At 44.3% G+C, this 6,713-nt stretch overlaps 1 pseudogene; it reads left to right on the forward strand.

Moving 5' to 3' along the window:
• Positions 1-2,558: 2,558 nt before the first annotated feature.
• On the forward strand, positions 2,559-5,719 carry LOC113178682 (ubiquitin-protein ligase E3C pseudogene; annotated as a pseudogene).
• The last annotated feature ends 994 nt before the right edge of the window (positions 5,720-6,713 follow it).

A 6,713-nucleotide genomic window follows, 5' to 3' on the forward strand; every position in this document is an offset into this window, starting at 1 on the left:
GGTTCTAAGGACTGGGAGTAATCTACACCCTCACTTTCACAGGTGTGGAAGGGAAGGACCAGCTTCCTTCTTGCAGGGTGACAATGCCCCTTACTCTTCCAGGCTTCAGTGGCTCTTTGCTGTGTTCTCTGGGTTTTGGGTCTGCCCTGAATCATCCTTCTCTTTTCATGGAAGGTGCATGTGTTTGCAACTGAATAGTTTTATCCATTCACTTCCTGCTAGTGGAATTTTGAGAGTCCACAAGGCTGCTTTCACCTGCTTTTTCCCATTTAGTTTAGGGAAACACGTTTCTTAAAACCTTTGTGTGTTTTCAGTGTATTTCAGGGGAATTTACCCTAGTAGAGTGAAAAGCCACATCCATCAATCTTTTTGAGACAGTCTCTTCTCTGTGTGCTCTCTGCTGAGGTGGTTGAGGGACAACAGCTGTGAGAACAGGTGAGAGGATCCTTTGTGTGTCTGAATTCTCTAACCATTTGATCTTCCTGTGGTGCATCTGCCACAGTGGTGCAGTGATTGGTACAGAGGACAGGCAAAAGAGGTAAACATACACATAGTGAAATCCATAAAGAAGAGAGGAAAGAATAAGACAGTGTTAAGGTTATTTGATTTTTAAATTGCTTTCATTCTTGAGTATAAGAGGGGGACACTCTTTAAGGCAAATGCAGAAGTACTAAACAGTTATCAATTTAGAGTGTTTGGGTAATGGTGTCACAGTCATGGAAAACCAGAAGAGGGAGAGAAAGAAGAAATAAAAACTAGACTCCTGTTTAGTCTATACTGAAACACATAATTAAGAAAATATATTGTTGTGTACAGGTATTCTAGAAAAAAGACATTAGGAAGAAAATAGAAAAAAAAATAGAAAACTTTTCTTGAGTAAAGTCTTTGGATGGAAAAGATTCATTCATAATTTAAAGGAATTAAACAGGAATTAAATCTGCAGATTCATAGGTAGTGATAAAATTTTTTGACTACAAGATAGAGAAACCAAAGAAAAAGAAAAAAATATTTAAAATGTTTAAAAAACTTTCGGAAAGGAAATAGGCCAAGAATTATAAGTAAAAAGGATAAGAATCAACAGGAAATATTTCTTTTCTGAAAGAAGAAAAACTGAGCAACAACCATTGGAAATAGTGGGGAAAAGTATTGCTAAGAAGAGAGTTATTTCAAAACTTTCCTTTCCTTGTATGGCAGATTCAAAATTTTTGCCACGCATTCAGAGACTTAAATTACAGTAAACATTTTTTGAGTTATGTTTGGTCTTTCTTTTGAAAAATTGTGCTAAAACACATTGATTTGCTGTGAGACCTTCAAGATGCCTAGGATATCCACATCTGAAGGGTATTAATTAGGTCATGCACACCAGCAAGGGGAGACTCTGCACTTTAGGAGTTCCAAGGACACTGCTGCTCTCCCTTCCCCTCCTAGGTCTCCCTGGGAAAGGCCAGCAGTTCTATCCAGAGCCTGGCAACCAACTCAGCTCTGATTTCACTGACTATTCCATCATATTTTTAGTAAATGAGCTATTTGAGGTGTGGGTTTGGATGTTTGAGCAGCAAAAAAGCATGAAATAGAGCAGGACTTCAACTCTGATTTTTCTTTTAGACTCAGAAACTACGAGGTTACTTATATAAAATTACATGCTTAGGAAATTAACTTCACTGCCTTCCCTCTAGTGCAAGCCACAACCCTTTCTCCTACTGCTTTCATAATTCTCTGCCACTGTCAAATGAATTCTTGATACTTCAATAAGTCATATTTCATTTTATATTTCATATTTAAAAATTATCAGAAGAGTACATATAATTTAAATATTAAAGAATAGAGAGGTGTTTTAGTAAAAACGGAGAACTTCATACATATATAATAATAAAAATATTGATAGATTCTTATTTTCTTGGGTAATTTAAACATGAATGGACTCTGAGTTATGTTAAATGCTTCTTTGGGGATTATCTAAGGATCAATGAATTTGCAAGGATTCAAATTATACAAAGTTTGCCTACTGACCAAAATGAAATAAAATCAGAAATAAATGCAAAAATATATTGTCAAATATTTGAAAACTAAAACTCACAGTGCTTTTGAATAAAACATGGATCAGGGAAGAAAATTAGAAAGGGATTTAAAAATTATTTTGAGATGAATGAAATAAAACACAATATACCACAATTTATACATCTAAAGCAGTGTTTCAATAAATAATCACAATAATTATTCAGTCATTTATTCGAGGCTACAGAGACAGAAAACAATGAAGAGAGATCTCAAATCAATGAACTAAGAAACTACCCTAAGAAATTAGAAAACCCTGGAGCTTGGTGGCCGCCATCTTCCGTTCTGGCCACAGCGGCGGTGAAGACGCGGGGTCCTTGGGCTCTGCTTGGTGGCAGGCGTGGACCAGGCAGGAGCTTGGAGGCTGCCCGCCCCTTTGCCGCCCCGGCGTGGCCTTGGGCAGAGTGCGGAGCGCAGACACCGCCAGGAGCAACAGACCCGCCAGAGGCCCCGCGTTCCCCTTCCCTCCACCCCCTGCCGCGCAGATGGGATAGGCGGCAAGGATGTGCAAATTCAAAGGGGTCTTAAAAAGGAGGCCCAAGATGTAGCTTGGTGGCGCCAGCAGGAAGGATGAAAAGGCTTCTCTTTTACATCGCACTCAGGAAGAAAGAAGGAAAAGAAGAAGAAAGGCGAAGATTAAAAAAATGCAATAATTATTCAGTCATTTATTCCAGGCTACAGAGACAGAAAACAGCAATATTCCCTCCAGAGAAGTGCGTTCGATCTCTGTGCACACTCGGCAGAGTCTGGTAGCACTTTCTCCATCACTAGTGCCCCCTATCTTACCCTCCTGGTAAGGCAGCTTCTGTTTTTATACAAACAAAAGGATTGATATGGCTGTATTAGAGCTTAATTAAACACAGCTCCCTGTTTGTCAAGCAACTGGATGGATCCGAGAGACAGAAATGCTTATTTCATATAAAGAGGCTCATGAGCCTCTGCTGCAGGTGGCTGCAGAGCTGTAATGATGACAGTTTGAATGTTGCACTTCCAATGTGAATGCTTGAGGTCTTTTCCTCTGAGAATACTTCCTTGCCTGTTTTACTAGATGCTAGCTATGTGGTGTCAGTAATTGGACAGGTTTTGCACTACATGAAACACAGTGGGTATTATAGGTCTACTTGTTGATTAACAGCAAGCTTCCATCAAGTATTGAATATCATGAGTTCCTATAGCAAACATTTTGCTGGAGAATGTCCTAAAACCGTTGCACTTTACCTACAGCTCCTGCCCAGAAGGTGCAAGGCAGCAAGCTTTTTCAGCCTTCACAGAGGAGTTTCTGGCAGCACCTTTCACAGATCAGATTTTCCGCTTGTCATTCTGGTATTAGCAGATGTACAGACCATTTTCCCTTAAGAGCCATCTCTGAATGCACTATTGTTACTAGAGAGTAGATGTTCAAAAAGGAGTGGTGCAGCACCTGGCTTTTCTATTTTGTTTTAACTGTTGGCGAAAATGACTTGGGGGTGCTCTCTGAGGAGGGCCTGCTGGTGTATCTGCACGTGCTCCAGACTTTCCTCTCCCAGTTACCTGCCTCCCCTGCAGGTGCCAGCTCCCAGGACTCCACCAGGGACTCTGAGAACGAGAGTGAGGAGGCCGACAAGCCCACCAGGCCCCAGGACTGCAGTCTCTGCCCCATACATCACCGAGGAATGTCTGAAGAAGCTGGACACGAAGCAGCAGACCAGTGCCCTGCTGAACCTGGTGTGGAGGGACTCGGCCAGCGAGGAGCTCTTCACCCGGATTGCTCCATCTGCCACACGCTGACGGTGCCCAAAGTCAGGCTTCTCTACAGTTTAGCCTTCAATGCCAGGTTTCTGCAGCACCTTTGGGTCCTCATCTCTTCCATGACAACACGGATGATCAAAAGGCCGATGGTACCACTACTTCAGGTGATATCCAGGGGCTCTCCCATGTCCTTGGAGGACTCAGGCCACATCATCCCGCTCTTTTACCTCTTCAGCTCCCTCTTTATTCATTCACTGATTTCCATCCATGATAACGAATTCTTCTGAGATCCTATAGAAGCTGTAGAGCAGAGGTGGTCATCCATGATGCCCTTCACCCTGGAGGAGCTGGTCGCCCTGTCCTGCTGCCTGCGTGATGCCTACCTGGGCATCATCAAACTGGCCTACCCAGAAACAAAGCCCGAGGTGCGGGAGGAGTACGTCACCGCCTTTCAGAGCATCAGCGTGACCACCAGCGCTGAGATGCAGCAGTGTATACAGATGGAGCAGAAGCACTGGAATTCAGTTGTTTAAGGTTATCACCAACCTAGTGAAAATGCTGAAGTCCAGCGACACGAGGAGACACTTTTGTCCTCCAAATCATTGGCGATCAGAACAAGAAGATATTAAAGCAGATAAGGTCACCCAGCTCTATGTGCCTACATCCAGACCTGTATGGAGGCTCCTTCGGATGGAGAAGATTGGCCTGCTGCAGTCTACCCTGGAGGTGGGCCTGGAGTCCCCACAGCTGTCTGTGTCTGAGGAGTGGCAGCTGACTGTCCTGACAGAGCTGCCTTTTGTGGTCCCCTTTGAGGAGCAAGTGAAGATCTTTCAAGGTTGATTTATGCAGATTAACAAGAAGTTCAAGGAGATGGCCCATTTCTGGATGGCATTAAAGTCACAATAAGAAGAAACTATATTTACAAGGATGCTTATGACAAACTTTCCCCAGAAAATGAACCTGATTTGAAAAAACAGATCTGTGTGCATTTGCTCAATGCCCATGGTCTGGATGAAGCTGGCATCGATGGTGGTGGTATTTTCAGGGAGTTTTTAAATGAACTACTAAAATCAGGATTTAACCCTAACCAGGGGTTCTGTAAGACTACTAATGAAGGGCTTCTGTACCCCAATCCGGCTGCTCAGATGCTCACGGGAGATTCTTTTGCCAGACATTACTACTTCCTAGGCAGGATGCTTGGAAAGGCTCTCTATGAAAACCTGCTGGTGGAGCTGCCCTTTGCTGGCTTCTTCCTCTCCAAGCCACTGGGCACCAGTGCTGACGTGGACATCCACCACTGGCCTCCTTAGACCCCAAGGTCTACAGGAACCTGCTGTTCCTCAAGAGCTCAAGGAAGACGCAGAGGAGCTGGCACTGAACTTCACCGTGGTGAACAATGACCTGGGAGAGCCCCAGGTGGTTGAACTCAAGCTTGGTGGGAAAGATATCCCTGTCACCAGTGCCAACCGCATGGCATACATCCTCCTGGTGGCAGACTACAGGCTGAACAAGCAGATCCACCCACACTGCCTGGCTTTCCCACAGGCCTGCCTAATATCCTTAGCTTGGAGTGGCTCCAAATGTTTGACCAGCAGGAAATTCAGGTATTAATTTCTGGTGCACAAGTTCCCATAAGTCTGGAGGACCTAAAATCCTTTACGAACTATTATGGAGGCTATTCTGTCAATCACCCTATCTTTAAAAATCTTCTGGAGTGTGGTTGAAGGTTTCACTGATAAATAGAAGCTCAAGCTGCTCAAGTTTGTGACCCCTCTCCTGGGGTTCCAGGAGCTATACCCGGCCTTTTGCATTCACAATGGGGGCTCTGACCTCGATTTGCTCCCCACAGCCAGCACCTGCATGAACCTACTGAAGATCCCTGTGAATCAAGCTGCTCTATGCCATCCAGTGTGCTTCTGGCTTCAAGCTGAGCTGAGCTGGACCCGACCCTCACAGAACAGCCAGCACCTCCCCAGGCCCAGAGAGAGCTCAGGCTGGACCCCAGCTCTCCAGGCTCCTCCCTCCTTCTGACATTCCTCCCTCCTTTCATTTTTTAGATGATTTTTATTACAACATGGTCACTTATTTAGATGGACGTTGCTTTTCAGATAACTTAAAATAACAATTGTTTTGTGCCAGGTGGCTGATGTAGTCACTTTGCCAAGAAGAGCACAGTTTTTAGACTAGTGGCATCTCAGTGAAATTAACCAAAGATGAAGCTTTGGCTTTGCTGACCTTGTTAGACTCCTTCTGAGCTGTGGCCTCTACCTCCTGTGTGGGCACCCCAAAGTCTGTAACCAACTGAGGGGCCCAAGTGCAGCCCTCCTGGGCCACTGCTTCTCATGTAGTTGATTGTTTACAAGCCTAATTGTTGAAACTAAAGGCACTTTCTGCTGCTCCCCCCCACCCCTGCCATGGTGGTTAGGTTTGGACAGTAGGTGATGGTAGTCTTACTGATAGACCCAACCTGATCTTTTCTTAAAATTGGGCATCTCACCACAAAACCATGAAAAGATAATTTTGGCTTTACTATAAATTACTGCAAATTCTGAACCTGCTTGGAATGCCTGCCCGTGCCTTGAACTCACCCATGCCTGGCTCTCTGACCAGATAGCAGCCCTCTCTGAAACTTTAGTGACACCTCATAAATATTGGCCTTCCCTGGCCAGACAATGATCCTCTCTGAGGCTCTAATGTCCTCATAAATTCTGATGTTGGGGCCAGCAAAAAAAAAAAAAAAAAAAAAAAAAAATGTAAACTACCATTAGTGTGATGCTTGTCAGAGTTCTGTTATCTGTAACCCCCCTTTTGTGTAACTTTCTGGGCTATAAAGCTGGGCTGCAGGAAAGGTGGGGTTGCTCTCTTGTTCCTGCAGTTTTGGGAGGGAGAGGCAGCCCGGCCGGTTGAAATAATAAGCTTGCTTTAATTTG

This window comes from Urocitellus parryii, chromosome 8 (assembly GCF_045843805.1).
Source record: "Urocitellus parryii isolate mUroPar1 chromosome 8, mUroPar1.hap1, whole genome shotgun sequence".
Classification (NCBI taxonomy): domain Eukaryota; kingdom Metazoa; phylum Chordata; class Mammalia; order Rodentia; family Sciuridae; genus Urocitellus; species Urocitellus parryii.